Here is a 22,663-nt window from a genome sequence, read left to right on the forward strand (position 1 = left end):
TGTTTGTAAAAGTGAAGTTTTAACAGCAAATAATATACTCCAAAGTTCAAGGGAACAATCTTTTCCCTAGTATAGACTGTAAAAATCTGGTAGTATTTTAGATGGAAGGAACAATTACTATACCATATTTATGCAATAACGACATATAACTGTAAAACTTGTGCGCTACCTCACATTTCTTACCATAAAACTACTATCTCCAAAGTACACAGATTGTTCCAAATACAATTAGTAATTGTGACAATAAGACAGCTTTTTAAGATGTTTTGCAGCTAGAGAAAACTCTAGACAAAAAAACCCTCAGATTTCTAAAAGGCTTGTTCAACAACTTGGAAACGTGAAATTAACGAGCAACATGAGATCCCTTAACAGCCAATAGCTTTCCAGTTTATGAAACTCCCCTTCCAGTTGAAAAAATAAGTGATTGTATCTAAGTTGCTCAAGAAACACCCTAGTGTGGAAATTCTCTAGATTTGCAGATGATGTATATCTTACTTTGGTGTGTCCTACATTAAACTGTGTGAAAATGTGCTGGGCTAGGCCAAACAGTCCCCATCAAGGACACACTCACATATTTTTTGTGAGGTTGCATATTTGGACATATTAGGGCTCTCAGTGGTGATTTGAGGATGACTGCAACAAGTTTTGTGAAAGACATTTCATAAGACAGTTCTTTAAGAAAAGTAGTTTCACTTTCTGTATAAATAAGGTTATGTCCTGCCTTTTTTCTCTTTAAAGGGGGTTTTTGGAATGTCAGAATATAGAAATTTGTTTTGTAGTTAATCATATGAGTTATGCTTGGCAGTCCAAAGCTGGAGCAGCCTTTTCTTCCTCCTATCCCCTGCATTGTCTCTACAAGATTTCACAAATTAGATGAAAAAATTAAAGGGAATGATAAAAAATCAGCTTAGCTGCTTTAAATTAGTGACTCTGAAGATGTATTAGACTCATGATCTTCTGCCACTGCAGTGTGGCATTAGGCCTGTCAATATAACATTAAATCTTTGAGTAATTTAAACTAACAAGTTCTGGTGGTTTTATTTTGTTTGTTTTGTTTTTTTTTTTTTTTTTAACCAACAATAATTTTTTTTTTAATGTTTGAATGTTTTTTTTTTCTTTTGAATATCTGAGGTGTAATTAGATGAAAACTAGTTTTTCTTTTGTTTAAGAAAAATGTTGGAAAGACACTTGAAACTTAAATTTATGAGTTAAAACACAGAAATGTAAAAATTTATTTTCCATTTATGGTTTCTTTATTTTTTCTATAATTATTTATTTTTGAAATGAAAAATTTTTGTTACTTGATGTATAAAAAATGTGAAAAACTACTTGAAGTATAACTGATTTGGGAGAAGAATATCTTTTGATTAACTTCCACACCTGTTGGTCAGGGCTTCTGGATTTTCCCCCATCACTCAGATGATTTTGGATTTTGTATATATCAAATAATGGGATGGGAATAGCAAAATTCTCTGTTTCACAAGGGCATCAGTAGTGAGGGCCTCAGATGGAAGATGCTGTATGACTGCCACTCACTAAAGGGTTTGATGCATGTCCGGAGATGATTGTTTTTGAAGGTGTAGGTGTTTCCATAACCCAAAACAGTTTAGAAGGATCTTTATTAAGATAAATTATGAACTAGATTGGGATATGTTCCATTGTTTTACTGCAATAAGCCTGTCCTCTTTTTGTATTGTAGGTTGGTGAATAGTTCCCAAATGAATGTGGTACTTTTCAGCATGTTATGGTTACGAATGATTCAGTTTATCACTATGTTGTTTTCTGTTACAAGAGTTTGATAAATCCAACAAATTTGTTTTGTTTTGTTTTGTTTTGTTTTTTAAGCTAGTTGAGGCTTTCCTGGGCAGCAAAAGACCTATTTTTGTGCAGAGCTACAAATGTACAAAAAACGTGAGCTACAAAAGTGTAGGGTCATAGTTTATGAGATCCAATGGATTTAGATTTCTTGTTCTCAAATTTTATATGTGTTAAATTTTGTATGTGACTTTCAGGGGAAAAGCAGCCCTGTTAAACTCAAGGTAAATATTGCACTGAGATCAGCTGGGAGCTTTAATAGATAATGAGGCACTTGATCAGGTATCATGGTTTAACCCTAGACACCAACCAAGTGCCACACAGCTGCTCACTCACTCCTCCACGAGCAGGATCAGGGAGAGAATCAGAAGAGTATCTCAACCCACAGGTTCTTCCACTTCTATAGACAGTTTAATAAGTAAATCAAAAGCCATGGGCTACCATTTCCTATGGGCAGGCAGTGTTTAGCCATCTCCAGGGGAGCAGGACCCCATCATATGTAGCAGTCTTGGCAAGACAAAGGCCATCATTCCAAAAGTCCCCTGCTCCTCCTTCTTTTCCCCATCTTTACATACTCAGCACAACACCATGTGGTCTGAAATATCCCTTGGATCAGCTGGGGTCAGCTTTCCAGGCTGTGTCTCTCCCCCAGCTTGTGCTCCCCCAGTCTCCTCACTGGTGGGGTGCTGTGAAGGGCAGAAAAGGCCTTGGCTTTGTGTAAGCTCTGCTCAGAAATAACAAAAACATCTCTGTAGTATCAACATTGTGTTCAGCACAAATCCAAAACAGGACCCCATACAAGTTACTGTGAAGAAAATTAACCCAACCCCAGCCAAAACCAGCACATCAGGTGCTTTCCTAAGTTTGCTTTTTTTGGATAATTTTTTTTTTTTATTCACCTTGCTTTTTTTATGAACTGCTGGGGGTTTTTTTGGTTGGGTTTTTTTAATACCCAAATGAAAAGTTAGTTTTAAGGAAGACTGAAATCTGATATTGTAATACTGAAGCCCCTTTAGCAACTGTGTTCACCTTCCAGCATGCTGATGCCTTTTTCTACTGCCTGAAACAGATGAAAACAGCCTCTCAGTTTTGAACTTCTGTAAGTTTGTGAATCATTCATTCATTGCTGATTTTGGAAGTCATATCTGTAGTGACTTTTAAGTCACTATAAGTAGAAATAAAAAGGGATTCTTAAGGACAGTTTTACTTTAAAATAAACTCCAAATAAGAAATGTAGTTCATAGAAGGTTTTTGTTTAATGTCTTGCATTATTTTTGCATTTATCACAGTTAAATAATTAAAACAAGAAAATCTAAATTCTTGTTAAACTATTTTAGACTTTTTAAAATAATGTACTAGTTGAAGAATCTACAAGAACTCTCCGTGATGATACAGGAGGTGTAGGATTCTCTAATAGCTTGAAATAAGCCATGGGGGAAGGAAAGGAGAAACAGTGGTAAAGATGTGAGAGAAATGTATAAGAGGAGACAACAGCAGGAGGGCAGAGTAAATCATAACAGGAACAGAAGTAAATTTCTTACCACCTTATAAAAAATTAACTACATCAGAATTCTGTAACATTTTGCAGAACTGCTGAAACATGATGCTGGTTTTTTAACTATGAAGTGTGTCAGTGTTTTTGTTTGTTTCTTTAATATAGAATGTCAGCCATTTAAGTATATTTACAATATTATTCTAGTCATACTTACAATTGTACCATAATTGCACTTATGCAATTTATTGATCATTTTCCCATAAGCTAGTTTTGGAAAAAAATGAATTGTATGCAGAATTAAAAGTCCAACCTTCTCCCTCTTTTTACTGAGGATAAATGCAAAACAATATGACTGAGGCAGTAGTTGCATTTTTAAAAAATGATTAAATATTTAAATTTTTCCTTTACATATATATTTTAAAATATTCTGAGCAATAGATAGCTATCTATGAATGACTGTACTACAGTTATGCAGTTAGCTATTATTTAGGTAAAAAGTCAAAAGAAAGAAAAATGAGAAATCTGTCTTGCTCTGACTGACAAGAACAGGAGAGGCAGTATGAGAACTTAAAAGCTTTTACTATGATGTATGGAATTTTCTTTATTTCTGGAAAATATCAAAATTCTGCTGACTAGCTAGATCATGCATTTCACTTCTGAGCTGTGTCTTGTTTTACTTAGAATATTCACATTGTTCCTTTGCGTATTTGGGAAGCAGGTACTGAAATGTTGTAATGCACCTTTGGCATCAATTTTTCAGTAAGTAAAATTACTTCAGTATCTAATGCTGTATATGGGAACACAGATATCTAATTTTAAAGAAATTAAAGCACAAGCCCAATGGTAAATTAATCATGCTAAAATTAAAATTTAAGTACAGTGGTGAATTTTTATTACCTACATTTTGTCACTGGAAGAAATGGCTGTACTGTGAGTTTTATAGTGTCAGAGAAGGAGTTGGGAAACCAGATGAACAACTTTACCAGTGAGATTGGCCATAAATACATACCTGAAACGTTCTGTTTGTTTGCAATCATACCCCCAGGTGGTTTTGTTATTTTTCAAAATGTATTTATTGATTGTTTCTCCCTAATCTACTTTTGGACAAAATTAATCATATGCAGAATTGCAAATCAAATATTGTCTCTCTTTTTACTGAGCACAGATACAAATTGATATGACTGGCACAATAACTGCATTAAAAAAAAATTAATTTTTAAAATTTTCCCTTTGCATATGTATTTTAAAATATTCTGAACAATAGCTGTATATGAATGACTGTACACTATACAACAGTTGTAGAGTGCAACACACCTTTTAATATTGAAATCTGACAGTCTTTTGTTTTATTCCTTAGAAATAGTAATCACAATTTCTTTGGTTAGGAAAAGAACTTCAAGCTGTTTCTGCATGTCTGCATTCTCACCTAAATCTCAGCCCATTACTATGCAGTGTATGATACAGCATGGAAGCAATTTTCAAAGAGAAACGTACTTTGTTGTTGACAGCATCCAAAACTAGTTTTATCATCAGTCTGCTATTTGGAGCTACAGAGCCTACTTTTTATATGCATTTTTTATTGTAGCTATTGTACGTATGTATTGGAAATCTTAATTCTGCAAAAATTCAAACTGTTATAATTTCAAGGCACAGATCTTAATATTATTGTTTTAATCCTAGTAAATAACTACTGTTTACTGTGACTCATATCAAAGTCTATAAAATTAACCTTCTTATAACATAATTAATAATCATTGCATTGTTTCTTAATTACTTGAAAGTCATTGGGAATACTTAAAATATTTATGAACTCTAGGGATTATTTTTCCTATAAATATTGCAACTTCTGTCGTGATGCCATCCAAACTGACCTACCTCATTATTTAGTGGGATTTTTCAGTCATTGTTTATATATAATAGAAAAATTTGCCAGTTGTTTTTTAATAATTATATACAACTCTGTATGCAGATCTGTCAAAGTACAGGGTGTTTGTTTTATTTATGGAAGGTAAATTCTTAAGATCTTTTAAATAGCCTTTTACTTCACAATGATTTTTAGAAAAGAATGTTGGACAGTTAAGTACATATTTGGCAAATTTTTGTAAAATGTATAAATCATTATAGTTAAATATTGTTTTAGAAGGAGGAAGAAGAATAAAACAATGGATTCTTTATATATAACTTTGGCTTGAGTGACATAGAGATTCACACTAGCCACAATCTGAAAAAAGATTTTAGAGTTTTGATGGGACATGATTTAATAAGTTCCATAGGGCAATGAATTAGTACTAGTTTCTTCCACAGGATTATAATATACCATTGATTCCATGTAGTAATTTTCACCCTAAGATATTTAAATATTTATCTTGGGCACACTAATGCTTGTTACTGTACAATACATGTACATAATATCTAAGTATCATTTGAAAATTTATCACTTACTTTTGTTCTGTTGTATAAATTAAGCTAGTTCTTCGGGTGGGAGGTGACTATGCAGTTGAGACCTTATAATCTTTGGCCCCTGTTGTTGGCTTTGAGGAGATCTACACAGCTGAGGGAAGAAATCTTTTTTCTGGGCAATTATTTTCTGGGAAACAGAAGATACTGAGTGATTATTTATTTCTTTGTGAGAGGAAATTTGTGTACAGCTCCTATAAAGCATTTGATCAATAGAGGCTTGTAAATTCTGTGCAAGATTCTGCATAATGAAACTTAACACTTTGCTACAATTATCATCAGAGCTCACATCTAGATTTCCATCTCCATCTCTTTCTTCTGGGAGTCAAAGTTCTTCTAAGAAGAGGGGTTTTTTTTGTTTGTTTGTTTGTTTTTTAGATTTCCCCTCTTTCTGGACAGTAGAGGTAAGACATTTTGGTTGAGGAAAGCAGATACAGTATTAGGGAGGTACGGCTAGCCAATAGTACATTGTGATGGAGAGTGTGCACAGGTTGCAGAGGCAGAAGGGATCTGTGAAGCTGACCAGTCCAAGGCCAACTCTATGCCCTAGATTTTGGTAGCTCATGCAGGGTTTTGCTGAATGGCCAGGTGAATTAAGATTGAGAAGTTGAAGGTATTATTTACTTCAGGTTCTCTCTCTGTCCGTGAACATACCTGTTGAGTTTGATACAGTTCTGAGGGCTGACAGTCAGGGTAAGTGAAAGCCGTCTTAGGCTGTTCTGCTTCCACAGTGGCCCATGCTCATGGCAGGATTGGTACCATGCATCTGGCACTGTTAGAGAAACAAACTTTTCGTTTGAAAGAGAAGCTAAGGATAAACTGAAGAGCTACAGTTTGTCTGCTTCTTTCACACTGTTTTACATTAAAAATATACAAAAGAATTATTTAAGGGATCAGAGTATACTTGCTCTCTATTATGTGATAATGATGGTGCCATAGAAACCCTAGTGTGAGGATGAATATTTTTGAAAGAAAGGAATAAAACCTACAAATTCTTGACAATGCCTATTTTGTCTCAGCTAAAAATATTAGATATATATATTCTGGCATTCCTAAACTTTTGAAATCATTGTGCTGTTTCTCAAGTAGTCTGAAACATACAATATTGTTCTTATTGATGTCTTGCTAGTGGGCAGCTACTTGCAGAGTCTCTGCAGGTATGATGTGCTTTATATGTAGAAGTTCGTGAAGGTATGTAAATTTAAGAGGCTGACAAAGAGCATCTTTAAATTAAGACACCTTAAGATAAACTGCTACATTGGTGATTACCCAATTAGATAACTGGTTTCTAACTCTTGGAACCATAAAGACCTTAGAGGAGTAGTTCAGTAGGACATTTTCATTTACATAGATAAGCTATTTTTTTTGGCCTTTGCATTACTATTTAATAACTGAAGATAAAGGCCTTCAGAAGGCACTCTGAAATGCATTCTGTTTTCAAATTGTTTGTATTTTATTCTTACAGACAAAAACACGTAGAAAAAGGAAACGTGTAGTTAGCCTTTGAGTGAATTATTTACACTTGAAACCTCACAACAAAAACAGTGATCAATAGGGCCATAAATTAAGATGTTGGTTTAGTACCAGTGAGTATTTTACATAACTTTTCAAAGATCATTCGGGAGTTTGAGTTTAGCAGGGACATCTTCTTGTTTTAGTGAATAGCCAACACTGAATACATAATAAGTTTTGAGTGTTTTTCCCCATCTAAAGCTGTGAAGACCACATTCCTATGCAGTATTTTAAAAATAATTAGAGCATACATAACCAAAAACATTTACAGTCATAGAAGAACATAATCTTTTAGTAGTTCTTTTATAGAAATTATCCCAAGAACTGTGACTACAAAATCACTCTTACTGTTGTTTGCATTAGAAAATGACAGAGAAAATACTTTGTCTTGGGTATCAGAACACAATTATTGTTGGAACATATTTTCAGGTTCTAGCATGCTTTTAATAATAAAAAACAATCTAGTAGACTAAGTATATAATAATTCATAAAAAAAAAGATGCACTGTAGAACATTAGGAGGCTAATCTCTGTTCCATGTTTATTTAAGTTACTTTTTACTAGAAATTATCCTTATTTCTTTAATATTCAGTATTCAGTCTCACAGTGATTAGAATGGACAATTTCGAACCATAATTTCCAATCTTCCACATTGGAGAAACAAGTGAGCCTTTTTTACTCTGAAGACCGCTTTTTTCCTTAACAATTACCTGACAAATGGCCAGAGTGCTTTGGTGTGAGGGAGTATATTGGGAAGAGGAGAACTGAGCTGTTATCTTGGGAGACCCTTCTGTCCCCTATGTACGTGTAACAGGTGAATCTTTGTACTTAATCTTTTTCTGATTGCAGATTGGTTTTCACAGCCTTGGCATTTGGTGAGTCGTTCTCTGATGGCAAGCAGTTTCAATGACTTTTCAAACTGCATTTGGTTGAGCTGGGGCAGTCCTTGTATATTGAAGGGATTAGCAGCAAATCCAGTATTTGAACTTGTGATAGAGTGTTTTGTCCTATCAGCCACCTCCACAGGAGATGGGAGATTTTATTTCTTTGCTTGTGCATTTATGACTTTTTAGAACTGGGATAGGTAAGACTGAACTTTTTTAAAAAAACTTGCACTGAATCACTGGTTGTGTAAAGATGGTTGTCTTTGGATTATGCTATCATTTTCAGATAATCCTGTGCAAATTAACAGTAACAATACTTTTTAGCGAGTGCTGCTCAAAAAATTCTACCTCTGTCACATATAAATGAATCACAGAGTAAAAAGAACTCTCACCATAGCAAATATCATGTCCAGGTTAAAACTTTTCCCTTAGATGTGGGGGTAGAATATCTACATTGTTAAAACCTTTTTGAAGAATGGATCTGAATCCAGAATTTTTACCATTTGAATAATCATATGAACCTCTGTATAACAGGTTCTGAATTAATTTTAAAATGTCTTTTTAGATAGGAGGATTTAAGTCTGTGTTTGGAAGTTACAAGCTTCTGAAGATGGGACTGGTTTAGGACTCAGATCCATTTGCTTCATGCTTTATTAGCAATATGAAAGTAGCATCCCCACTTTCTTTGTACATTTGTTTGATTGTTTTTTGATTGCTGTTCTGAGGAATTTAACTCTTTTCATGCACCAAAAATCAAAATTAGCCAATTTTTTTCTTGATTTGTTTTTTTTAATCATGATGCATTTTTGGTATAAAAGATCGGTGTTAGATTTTCCAGAGGTGGTTTAAGTAGCCAGTGTCTGGGGATTTTTTCCTAATCTCTGAGGAACATCATCAAAGAGTTCTAATGTAAAGTGGCTTCTGACATGGGACATCACAGGAAGTCAAGAGAAGCAGCAAGAGCCTGAAGTATCCTGGAAGTTGCAGGGATGACAAAACATGACAGATTAGTAAAAATTAGTAATGTTTGATGTTTTGAGCTCAATTATACCATTTTGGGGAATTAAAGTCCCACTAGGAGTGGAGGGGTAGATTGGAAACAGTTAGTAAATAAGAATTTTATGCATCTAATCTGTATGTTGAAATGTTGAAAAATAAAACTGTTGAGGAGGACTAAGAAAATCTGCAGTGCTTTTGTTATCCAAGGTTGTATTCGTGCTACGTATTGCAGTCTACTCATTCAAGTAATTAAAACCCTGATAAAGCTATAATAACATCCTCACCCATACTTATATTTTTGTCTAAAAGAGCAAGGGAGATTTTTGTCCTCAGTAGCAGAAGTGGGTTTTATAGTTATGTAAGACTAGAAATAACAGTGCATGACACTTTAGAAATACTTCCAGAGAAAAGAGTGTTTTTTTCACGCTAAATCATTATTGAAATTGGATGTGGCCTAAATTTGGTATGGAAAATCATATAAATTCTGAGATGGCTGATGAATGCTATACACTAGCAAGATGTGCACATGATGGCAAAAAGGTGTACACTGACCACAGATCTCTGTTTTGGCATGCTAGGATGATATTATACTTGGAGCTCAACCTTTCTGCTAAAGCAATCACAGGCACAGCAGTTCATGACCACAGAATATGTGACAAGCTGGCTATTGCATATCTGGGTTTCACAGGTCTCATAGAGTAAGCATATGTTCTTTTTTTGCAATATCACTTTTAGTAACTTTCTGAAAAGTATTTTGTGAATTAGCTTGTTGTTTTTCTTCCAAGTGTGCAACAATGACACTGTACAGGCAGTATAGAGCATTTAAGCTCATAATATTTTATCTTATGTATGAAACAACTGAAAATAGCTTCTCTTTCCCCACAGAAAAGCAAAGAAGGAATGATATGTGGGGGTTTTTTATCTAGAATGTTGGTGGCACTTTTTCTATTCATAGAACTTTGTGTCTAACATTAGTATCTGTAAGGCAGACACTTGAAAATCGAACAGAATTTTTGTGTGCTGTAAATTTCCTTATTTTTGTGACCTTGCAATGTGATTATGTGGTAGCAGAATTCTTCGATAATAAACATGTGTGTAGTGCAGTGGAAATGATGCCTCAGCACTGCAGCAGAATTTAAAATGGGAGCATCCTGTGGTTTCCATGACAACCAGGGAGTGCCAGGCTGTTTGCGTTCTGGAAGGCAGTGGGTAGCAAGCACCTCAATACATGCCAGTATTTATTAAGACTGTTAGGATGGCAATTTCTGTCTACTGCATTGCAATGTATGCCTAATTTAAAGTTTCAGTCTTTTGCAGTATCAGCTGCTTTCAACTCCCATTCTCTCTAGTGGAAATGAAGATAACTGGCAACGGTTGACAGTGTGTCCTAACACCAGCAGCTCTGAGTGCATCTATTATTCTGTGAGGATGCATGATGCATAAGGGAAGGCAAAGAAAACTAGCTCTTCTGCTGAGGCTACAGTGGCTTTCTCTTTTATTTGTGTTTTGGCTTTTATTTTTTTTTTTGCTTATTTGGGGTTGTGGTTTTTTGGTAGTTTGTTTTGTGGGGTTTTTTTTAAGTAATAGGAGTGTTATATAAGTAACTTTTGACACTTCAGGAAGAAACACAGCTAAACCTGTACAGTTTAGCCAACATACCCAGGGGTTGCTCTCTGTAGGAGTTTCAATTTAATGAGCTTCAGAAGCATCATAAGATTTCCTTACATGATGAAAAGTTCAGCAGATTTGTATTTAGCTATTAGGACAGCATGAAGTTTCCTTTTGTGAAGGGCATGCTTGCCTTTGGTGATGAGGAATTTTCACTTTAAAATCAAATGAGTTTTCAAAATCCCTGTCTGTCATACACTTAGCAATGAAGAATTTTTACCAGCTTAGGAAAGGGATACATAATGAGATATCAGCTACATCTGATATATATACTGCCTGTTCATATATACTTGGAATTTGTGCCCATTGGCTTAATGGAAGCAGCTATCATATTTGCTTAGATTTATCTGATCTGAAAGATTGCTGGAGCTATGCCACAGCCCTTGACAGAGAAGCTATATTTTCTGTGCCTTGATGTCTCAGTAGCTTTGAGTACATGTTTTTTAGAGGAGGATTGGCTGATGTCCTTCCTGCTAGCTTGGAATGTGAGCAGAGAAAAACAAACATATCTTCCTAAGAGTCTGAGAAGACAGCTCTGTAGCCCTCCCTGAAGGGTCTAAAAGGGATGCTGGACTCGGCCTTTTCTTGGTTGTTGTTTTACTCAGTGGTCACTCAGACTTCTAGTCTAGAGCTTCTTTGGTTCTTTGAACCATTCCTCTGTCTCTAGAAATCCATGCTTCAGCTGTTTCTATACATATTTGTTTAAATTTATATGCATAAAAATCTTAGCAAAGTTATGTCTTTTTGCTGTTTAATTATCTTCATCAAAATATTTCTCTTTAATTTTGCCAAGTGGATTAAAATCTTACGTATCCAGTCAGATATTATGAGACATCTGTATTTTGAGGTTTAAAGAGATAAAAACAAGATTTAAAAGACTGAACTTTGTTTTAACGTCAGTGGGCTTTGAATCTGGCCCCTAGTGTCAGTCATTTTATGTTGACTCTAGAGCAAACTTACTTTTCATTAAAGACTGTATTATTTTTCTTGAGTGACTTTTTAAATATCTGTCCATCTTTTTAAATTCCTGTAATGTAAATAGGCTTTAGGTCTCATTGAAGTGCTGAGTATGAGAAGTCAGCAAATAAGTGAGAGTGTGACAGTAAAAGGTTAGATTCTACTAGAATCTTGATTACTACAACTAGAAGGTTGATTTATTCCGGAAATGTACTAGAAAAAAATCACACAGAGTGGATTTCTTATGGGGCAAACAAGAATTCCCATAATAATAATTTCTCTGTTTCCATGTGCTTTGAACCAGTGCTGATTCTCTGTGTATTATTTTTTCCACATCTCTAACTCTTTTATTTCAGTATCAGTGCATAGTAACCCATTAAAATCAATTGCTTGGTTACATATTTTGGTCATTGTTTTTCTGACAGAGTAACCTGTATTTTTAGTGCTCTTCTAATATAATGTATTAAATAAAATGCATTTGTATGAATTGTTTCAGAGTAGAATGAAAAACTCCATAGGCTTAAATCAGATCAGTTTATTCCAAAGGTCTTGATTCTGCATGTACATAGTAAGGTGACAACCTTTTACTTCACTTGGTTTTCCAAATTCCTAGAAACTGAACGTGCACATTTTAAATATAGGTCAAGATTCTCCCCCAGTACATTATGTACATATCAGTATATCCTCTTTTTCAGTAAAGCATTTAAGTGTCAGTTCTTATGCTGAATTGTACAAAGTACTGAAATTTTATAATTCATTATAATAGTTTTACCTACTGTATATAGATTTATTCTTGTCTCTTTTTCTAGGGAAAAATAATTACTTTCCTCTCCATACATCTCCATCAAGTAAAAAATAACCTCTCTGTTATCTTAAGACACCCTCTAGAACAAAGGTATCTTCATGATAAAATTTAGGATGAGATACTCATTAGTTGGCATCTTAGCAGACATTTTCAGGCAAGAAAACAAGCATGAAATGAATATGGGATTTGAACTTCATTGTCTTGATTTTGCTGACACTGAAGTTCGACATCAGAGTAGGAGAACTTTGGTCACATGGAGTTGATAGGATTATTTTGTTCAGGATATTATTTTGTTTAGGATAGGATTATTTGTTATTTATTTGCCATTCTTGAGCCAAGAAGGAAGCAGAAATGATCTGATGGAGTCAAAATGCAAAAGAATAATTTTGGCTTGTTCCTCGAAATGTAATAGTAGTGTAATCTGCAGGGTGTTGGGGGTTTTGTGTGTTTACTTTTGTTTCTTTGTTTACTTGTTTTTGTTTGGTTTTGCAGGTTTTGTTTGTTTGCTTGTTTTTTAAGTTTTTGAAGCCCATCAGTGGAAAAAGAAGAAGTTGTTGGTTGTGAGAAGCCATACCTGAGCCCTCTTAGGACTGCACGTCCTGTAAAGCTGACAATAAGCCCAAACCCTTAGCTGTCAGAAGGGTGCCTACCCTGGCTTCTCTCTCCCTTTTATTGAAGGACTTGTTACACTTTGTACTAACTGTCCTCTTTAAAATAGCTGCTGCCACTGTTTTTCTTTTGGACAACACAGAACACCTTTTCCTGTCTACTTTTTTTATTCCATGAAACTTCATTTATATATGCCTGGTGTTTGTATAAAACCTACTCATCATAATCAGCAGCTTTTCTTGCAAGATTTTGGGTGACAGTTTTAGTGGTTTACATGGCTGTCAAAGCCACGTACATGAGACTCAAGACTTGTTTTATTCTAACTTTTGTTGTAAATAAAACAAATTGCCTTTTTTTCTAGGAAGAAATAATCACAATGGAAGAGAATATAATTTTGTTCCAAAATGGGTTTTAATTAGATATTTTAAATCTTTTTTTCTTCTATTGGATTTTGCAGGGTCTCTGACTCTAGGTTTTATACCACAGACCAAGATAGATCATCATGAAGTAAATCTGGTTACTGATTCATCATGTCCCTTTTTATCTTCTTACCTTTTTTGTAGTTAACTTGTCCCATGGTACTGAAGATGTTACTTCTTATGCATTCAGAAGAAGCATTAAGAAAAATTGATATTTTTGAAACTGTGTAAAGAGAGAGTACTAATCCTTCTGAATTCTATCACCATTTGCATTCAGCTTTTATAACACTGAAAATTCTTGCTTTATCTATACATATATTTAGTGGATGACCTGCTCATATGGTGAGAATGTGAGCTTGCCTATCTTTATTTTCCTCCACTCTATTAGTGTGTGTCTGGAGTCATTCATATAATATTTTTGGAACATCTTTATGATATTAAATTGGCTCTATTGACTGTATGATCTTTTAGATATCAAATTGGCATTTTATGAATAAGCTATGTTTTGATAAGTAACTTAGTGTGAATCCTGCCAGTGGATGTGGAGAGCTGAGAGATCTATTAGCATTTTCCAGAGACAGTATTGTGACTAGTAGCATGGGTAGTGATTTGTTTTCTTATCAGATTCTTCACTTGGAGATACTTCAATTTAACCCTTTTCTAAACAAATTGAAAAGGAGTCCAGGAACTCAAGCAGGATAAATGTGTGGATCCTGTGTTGATCCATTTGTGCTTCTGCTGTGTGCATTCAGAGATTACTAACTTGTGGTAATCCCTCTAAGATAATATTTAGTATGGCGTCTGGTTACAAACGTGTTTTAGCTTAAAGATTAGCATCTCTAGAAGTTTGGAAGTTATTCCATTAAAGCCAAGTATACCTTATGGCAAGGGTAATAGGAAAATGAAGACATGAAAATACAATGCATTAATATGATGATAATGTGATATGGAATAATAATAATTTTTTCTTTGTGTCAAAGCTAATTGAAATTACTCCACATTCTGAATTTGGTAAATCCATTTTGTCAAACTTCTGCTTTTCAATAGAAACACACTTTCAAGCAGAATTTTATCATGACAATCCATCGTGTCAGTTGATTTGCAGTTTTTCTTGAATTAAGTAATATTGGCATTTTAAAATCAGGGCGGAGGGGGGGGAGGGGAAGAAGAAAAGGAAGGGAAAAAAGAAAAAAAATTGAAAATTTCTAGCAAAGCTATCCTTTATTTGAAAACTGGTAGGCAGGAACACTACTTGGTCTGAGAAGGACCTCTTCCATTGTGAGTGGTGTTGCTGCAGGACAGTTGGCCTATTGATCCTTTTCTGATAGCCCTGAAGGAGCCAGGTGAGGGGCATCTGCTTGTTGTGACACGGTTATTGAAGTTCCTCAGCCTGTTGCTGTTGCTTTGTGCTTCTTTGTGCTTACGGAGATCAGCTGCTCTCAAGCAACTTGGCAAAGCCTTCCGCAGTTGATACAATAACCATGGTGAACACAAAAACATGCACTAGCTTATGGTGTTGATTGCAGTTCGGTACACACTATAGTGCTGCTACCTCTTTCTGACACTTAGTCTTTATAGATATGGTGTACATGAGCCTAAACTAGGGGGGTTTTGATGTAGAAAGTGTATACACACACTTGAAACAGGCATCTGGTGGTGTTGAGTATTTCTCTATGAGGCAGTATCAGTGTGATGGCAAATATAAGCAGAGGCTAAACTCAACTTTTTTGTTTTATTTCCTGGAAGTACCACAGATGTTTGTTTATGGTAAGCTGTTTGCTATAAATTCTGCTGATATGAAGTTCACTTTAGATGTATTTGCACCACTATATTTCAAAACTGTTTGAGTTTAGGGAATGGTAAATACTTAGAAGACCGTTTGTTCTTTTTTTAAGATGTAGAAGCATCAACTTTTCATTCTTAACAAAGATTTTAAGACCAAAGTCTTAAATTAAGACCACAGTTCAGCATGTTAGGTTCAGTAACCTGAAGATATTGTGCATTTATTAAAGAGAATGCAAATGTGGTACTTCACTAGAAAAAATTATATGTAAGTTCTAGATTACTGATACACGTTCTATATGGTATCAGAGTACCAAAATTTTCCCATTTTGATAGACTGCATATTCTTATTGATTCTGTGAAAAAGAAACTACAGGTGTTGAATAACAGTGGCAATCATGAGTAGTGTAAAAGTGTAAAAGTCATAGACTAATATGCCAGTTTACTTTCCAGTAATTTTCTGTGGACTTTCAAATTATTGCTCTGCTTTTGATGTTCATTAGTCACTGGAAGTGAAAATGGCAAGGAAACCAATAGTGCATAATCTGGAACATTTTAAATATTTATGGATTTCTTAGCATGATTAGAAAATATAAGTGGTATTACTCTCTCAGATCTGAAGAGGTACATATTAACTACTACAATAATTGCCTTCTCAAGGACAATGATTTAGCACTGTTGGAAACGATGCTGAGACTACCGATTTCTTATATCTTCATTAATGTGCGATGAAAACTGCAGGTTAAAAAGAAAAAAAACCAACATTTTTTATTAAACTACTGTTGACACAGTTAATTGAATATTTAAGAGTTGTCGAATGATATTTAATAATGTTACTTTGAGTTTTCAACTGCCCCTGAACTTCACTTATTTTCATGTCACTAGTAGTGAAAAATATCAACTAAGAGTACATAAAACAGCTTTGATAGAAGTCCTTTTCCTCTAAAACTGAAATTTCATAAATAAATGTTGGTTCACTCTGCCTGAGTAAACGTACCATGTCCTTGGCTTGACATCAATCTGCAGAAATGCATTAAAATGCAAATTCATGTATTTCAGCCCTTGAGCTATTTCATTCCATCCCTAAAATAAATAATAATAATAATAAAAAAATCTTAATAGTCTACCAGGTATTAAAACCAATACTCAGTCATCTAAGAATAATCTGATTGAGCTTGTTTGATTTTCAAGTTTAACAGTGCTTAAAATATAATTTGTTTACTGTATATTTTAAAGCTCAAAACATGGTTTTATTTAAGTAAAGTTAATAGGAAAAAATAATTTAATCGTGGGCTTAAATTCAATTTTTAATAGGACAGGTCTTTCTTTTTTTTTTAATTTTATATTTTTATACCTGCACTTTTAAAATATGTGTCCATTCCTGCAAGTGAACTGACATGAAACTATGGCGAGTCTGCTAGACAAGGATATAGTTAGGATGTTTCTGTTTCATTCAGGAGTATTAAAGGTACAAGACTACAGATAACGTAGGTTCCAGAAATGTCTATCAGAATAAAATACATGACATCTGTGTTATCACAAGCTTAATATTACATATCCCTTTATGAGATTGCAAGCAAAAAGAGAATAGGCTAAGATGGAAAAAGTCACAGCTCTCAGAAAAGTGTACTGATTTCATTAAGTTTGGAAAAGATTAGGGGAAAAGATGATCCAGGAACGAGAACAGGCTGGTGGTTGTGTATAGGATTGACAAGTAGTGTACAGTTTGCTCCCGAAAAAATAATTTCGGTTAAATATATTTATATTTAAGTTGTTACTTAAATTTAATTGTAATAATTATGCAAAAGAGCTGTATGTCAAAGCAGACAACAGTTCAGTGAAAGGAGCAGACAAGAAATACTAAAGACAACATTTTGGAAAACACCTGTGAAAGTATGTCATGGAGCTGATGACAGGACTTCACCTTGAATACCATGTTAATGTCAAAACCTATTTTGAGATATAAAATGAGTGCACTTTGTAACAGAGATAAGTTGTAAGACGTGGAAAAGATCATCATGTGAAAGAATACCATGCACACAGGCACTCACTTGCTATGCTTAGCTTAGCAAAGAAAGAAGTAGACCAAAATGCATTTCCAGCTTGGCACAACTCATCATGGAGTTCTGTGGTATTGATACTATTGAGCCAAAGCTTTAGGAAAGGAACAAGTGAAGACATTTAACATCTGCATGTCCACTATCTATATTGACCACATTGGTTTGATTTCAATTGATCTTGGAAATTGAGCGATTTTGGATCTGTCTAGCAGAGTCCTGGGAGATTATGTGGAAATCCCAGGTAACTGACCAAAAAGCCAAGTACCATAATATGGAAGAGAACATGGAAAGCAAAGGAGGTGAAAGGCTGCATCTGGCTTTGTTGTCACTCCTGAGCTGGCAGAAAGGTAGGATGGAGTATGTTGCTTCCGATGGATAGAGAGTGTGCCCTGCAGAGGTACCCAGTAAACAGAAACCTGCCATGGTTAGTAGGGGTAGGGGTTCCCCAAGTGGTTACTATTAGCAGCAGCTGTGCTTCTATGCCATCATCCACCTTTACCATGGGAGGATAAAAATGGGTAAAAAAAGAAGGCATGGTTGAATATAGCTTCTTTGTTGGAATATTCCATACATCTATGATTAATTATAAAGATTACTTGAACTTAGTTTATGGACTTTTAATCTTTTTAAAAAATGCATATAGCACTGTGGATTACTATCTTAGATCCTGTGTTGTGTACCTTTCAGACGTAAGTCCCAGAGGAACCCAGTAATTTGTTATACACTGTGTTAATGTAGTAGAGAACTGAATCCAAAATAACATTTGAATTATTATAATGCATCAGAAAAAAATAATTAAATTTAATCATCAATGAGCATTTAGATGTGATTCACTCAGAAGGAAATCAGCCATTTCTTTTTAACTTGATCTGTTTATGCATTACAAATTTAAACCAATATGAGTAAAAGACCTGCGTACTACTAAATTGAGTTCCAATGTCTGAACTAGCCTATTCCATGCCCTCTCAGATTATTCCTATTTCTTCTTAAAATGAAAATATTTTTTTCTCTTAAGATAAAAATGCAGATAAGGTTTCTGATGTATTACCTCAAACTTTTAATTGGGTTCCAAGTTTTATGATTAAATCTACAAGTTGTGTGAACATTCATTTATTTTCAGTAGCCAACAATTAATGCTTTGAATATTCTTCATTTAAGGATTTTGTTTCCACATGTCAGTATACCTGCTATGTTTTTGTAAAACATGACTGCTTCTCCTAGAACAGATGTCATCTGTATTGTAAAATAACAGTGTTTTATGGGAAGCTTTTAAGCAAAACCACCGTAATTTAGTTTGCTTAATGTCAGACATGAGCCCACACTACAACAGAAGCGCTCTAAATGTCAAAACAAATCAATTTTGCAAATGTCAGACCGACATTAATGAAAGCTCAGCTCTTTCACTAAGGATACTCTCCTAATTCATAATAAGTACTACACTTTATACCATGGTCATTTATAACAGAATATGTGCATACATTTACCACTGCTGTTATGGATTTCATTTGACAGTTCAGATGTATACTTTAGAACCACATGTATTATAATGACAGAAGTTTCCAATAACAGAATAATCTAGGTGAGAAGGAACATCAAAAGTTTAGCTAGCCTGCTCAACTTTTTTTTTTTTACACTTGGAGCTCAGTGTCCTGGTGGAGTAACCTGAGGGACCCAAGGAAGATGTGGCATTGAAAACTGAGGCAAAGAAAGCAGTGAGTACCTCAGCCTTTTCCATGTTGTTACCCTCCTTCAGTAACAGGGCCACCTTTTTGGGATCTTCCTTTTATTCACGTCAGTATAATATGTATAAAAAAATGTATATTTATGTAGTTTATATTACATGGAAAGCTGGATATTTAGCAATTAACAACTTGACTTCTTTAAGCAAATGAGTCCTGTCATTGAAGTGAAAACTCTAAGTGCCTTGATGAATTAGGAAAGAGAACCAGTGCCATGTGACTCAGTAAACCAAATGCAACTAAATACCACAGCTGTTGTTTAGAATATCTGTGGCTCATCCTTCAAAAAGATTGTATTTGAAGAACTTTGAGAAAGCGAAGAAATTTTAGACCACCAACAAAATCCAAATTCTCCAACATAGATATAAAAAAATCACGACTTTTGCTGTTTAACCACTCATCTGCAGTAAACTACATGGAAGAAATTCCTGTTATATATGGTCAGAAAAGGAGTACCCATGTCACTTGTAAATGAAAGATGATTATACTCCTTGCAAGCAGAATACACGGTTGTGCTTAGGCATTGTCTATGTACATTTCCTCTTGGCCCATTGTCTGATACTGAATGAAAGATAATTACTTAGAGAAAGTGTACTGTGTATACACATAATATTTATACCATTTGGAGACCTCAGTAAAATTATTACGAGTGTATTCCCTTCACCCAAGCCGTTAGTAAATTTTCATCAACACAATAACAAAAAAATTCTGAAAGGTTTAGGTATGCTGTTTGGTGATTACACTTCTTTCCTATAATATATAATGAATAGCTCACTAACCTTACAGTTACCACATGAAAAATGACACTTATTTTTCATAGCAGTTTGTAGAAGAAGGCCACATGATGGTTTCCTAGAAGTAACTGTAGCATGCATGACAGTAATTTCAACATTATTATTGAATTGACTTCTCTTTTTTATTTAGTGACAGAGCCATATGTGGCCACATGGGCAAAATAAATTTGGTACTGAATGCCAGAAGGTTTTACTTTGTTATTCTAATCCATTTCTGGTTCCACACTGAGGGTATCTAGAGCATCAGGGCTCACTTGGTATTCAGACCATGCAGTCTGCAAAAATCACACTGCTGTGGGGGACTAAAGTGATGATAGCAGAATGGTCTCTGCTCTGTCTTTGACATAATTGTCTCTGTGTAGCCAGAAAGGTATCCACACTTGAGACAGAATTGCTAGTTGAAGTTTACTGGCCTTGAAATAAATGCTTTTATATTTCGTAAAACACTGCTCTTTCCATTTTGATTAAATACTAATCAGTACACTATTTGGGTTTTTTGTTGGGTTTTTGCTTGTTTTTATGTGTGGAGGAATTTTTTTTTCCCAAAAATCTCAAGCACAGTTTACACCCTTACTGTTACACAAAAATATGGAATATCCTCAAGCTTTTATTAGTGACCACTTGAAAAATTGAGTGTGACACCAAGGAAGTAGCTTTTCCTGGGTTAAAAAAAATTTGTAACCATACAATGCTGGCTCTAGTATATACTAAAGTGTTAAGGAAGTTTCCCTGTGACCATCCAGGAGCCACTCTGGCAGACACACTCACACCACCCCTTCCCAGCTGCACACCCCACACTCAGAGTCACACCAGGTCTCCTTAATGGCTCAACCACGGGTTTCCAATAGCAGAGCCTCAGACACCCAGATCCTTCAGATGATTTAATCTTGGTCCAATAACTAAATAGCAAAATAACAGCTTGATCTGGTGCTTGTGAGGAGGAACCCAGAACAAAGGAACCCCTGTGCTTTTATACTTTCACAGTCCAAGGGTGGGAAAGTCTTTGAGTCTTTGGGTCCTGCCATCTCTGAGTGTCCGGTGCCCTGGATAAGCCACAGGTCCTCGGGCCCTTTGTTATGCAAAGGGTCAGTGGCCTCTCGCTCTGAGCTCCCACCCAGAGCTCATCCTGCAGCTTCCACTGCAGCTGCACCCCAAGCTACCTGCACTGAAGGTATTCCTCAGCAAGAGGTCATGTGTGCTCCTCACAGAATTTTGTTTCTGTATAAAGCATATAGACTTCCTTTGGCTGAAGAAATTCTTATACATTTGATAGATGCACAGTGACACAAATTCAATGGGTTCTGCCAACTTACTGCAATGTTCTCATATTTCTGTGAGTGACAAAATCTGTTTTATTTTTATTAAAGTTCATATTTAAATGCAGTTTAGATACCTCAGCTTTTAGATATATAATGCATTTACAATATATTAACAAGTATGAATTTTAAATGTACACTTGTATCTTAATTAGTAACCAATAAATAACTTTTTAGCTTTTTGTTTAATAGCTAATACAAAGAGGAATTAAGAGCAGAAGCTACTTGAATACGTCCTATAGATCATTTATAGAACTTGAAAGCGTATATGCATGTGCCTTTTTGGTTTATGTTTGGTTTTTTTAAATTTTATTTTGAATGTAATGTATTTATCAGTTTTATAAATACAGAAATGCTGGCACATATGTTTAAAAATACTTGTAGTGCTTTGAAAACCTGAGACTGCAGATGGCTGAATATGTGAGTTTTAAGTGGTTTGGATATGAATTATAGTACATATGCAAAAGAACTTCAAAGCCACTGGAGACAATGACTGTAAAATAGAGAGTGAAATATAATATAAGAATGTAATTTACTTTCTGTAATACCAGTTAAAGATGAGAAGGGCCAGAAAACACAGAACATTCGATGAAGACATTGGGACTGGGAGTATAGAAAGATGCTTTAGATAAAGTAGGCTCTCAATAGCAAGAGCATTTTATTCATAACTTTTTTTTATTTCTAAATATTTAGAGTTTATTCCAAACCAGCTCAGATCTCCAAACACCATTCTTGTTCAATTTTATCAGCTGGAATATTTCTATCTGCACATTTGCACATATGGTTATTTAATCTCATATATTTTAATCAAAAAAATATTAAATAATTAGATAGAAGAAGGTACCTTTCTTAGTTGTAATAGTTGGCTGGAGAAAGAGAGAGAAAATTAGAAAAAATTCTTCCTCTCTTTTCCCCAGATTTATCCTGTGTAAGATATGTCATTTACATGTTTTTTGTCAAAGTGTGTGAAATAGTAAGCTGTGTCTGGAAATTAAGCAAGGTTCTCTTACAAATATGGTGGGGACATCAGAACTGAGTCTTCTTTACAGAGCATGATCTGCTGCATACTGTACTCATTTGAGCATAACATACCACCACTTGACAGGGTGCCTTGCCTGTGCTCTTTTCCTCCTTGCTGAGCCCAGTCATGTGCTACCTTGCTGAAACTTCACCTTGACATTTGCCAAAATGCTGTGTTTCAGGTCACTGTGCAGCTGTTCTCTTCCTCATGTACAGATATCCTCCCTTGCTGCCTGCAGCACCTACATACTGCTGGGCCTGAGCTGCTAATCTCCCCTTGCTGTTACAGGATTTGACTTCCTGTAGGGCCCTGCCAAGGTGCTGCATTTTCAA

At 34.9% G+C, this 22,663-nt stretch overlaps 1 protein-coding gene across 7 annotated transcripts in view; it reads left to right on the forward strand.

The window, feature by feature from the left end:
* Positions 1-22,663, forward strand: part of CDH18 (cadherin 18) — a 522,886-nt gene that overhangs the window by 43,455 nt on the left and 456,768 nt on the right. Inside the window, exon 2 of one of the 7 annotated variants that reach the window (XM_048311357.1) lies at positions 19,102-19,173. The exons of 5 other annotated variants lie outside the window; for them this stretch is intronic. The gene's annotated coding sequence lies outside the window, so the exon portion shown is untranslated. The remainder of the gene's footprint in view (positions 1-19,101; positions 19,174-22,663) is intronic. One more of the 7 variants, XM_048311366.1, reaches the window with a different exon arrangement.

This window comes from Corvus hawaiiensis, chromosome 1 (assembly GCF_020740725.1).
Source record: "Corvus hawaiiensis isolate bCorHaw1 chromosome 1, bCorHaw1.pri.cur, whole genome shotgun sequence".
In the NCBI taxonomy this organism is placed as follows: Eukaryota; Metazoa; Chordata; class Aves; order Passeriformes; family Corvidae; genus Corvus; species Corvus hawaiiensis.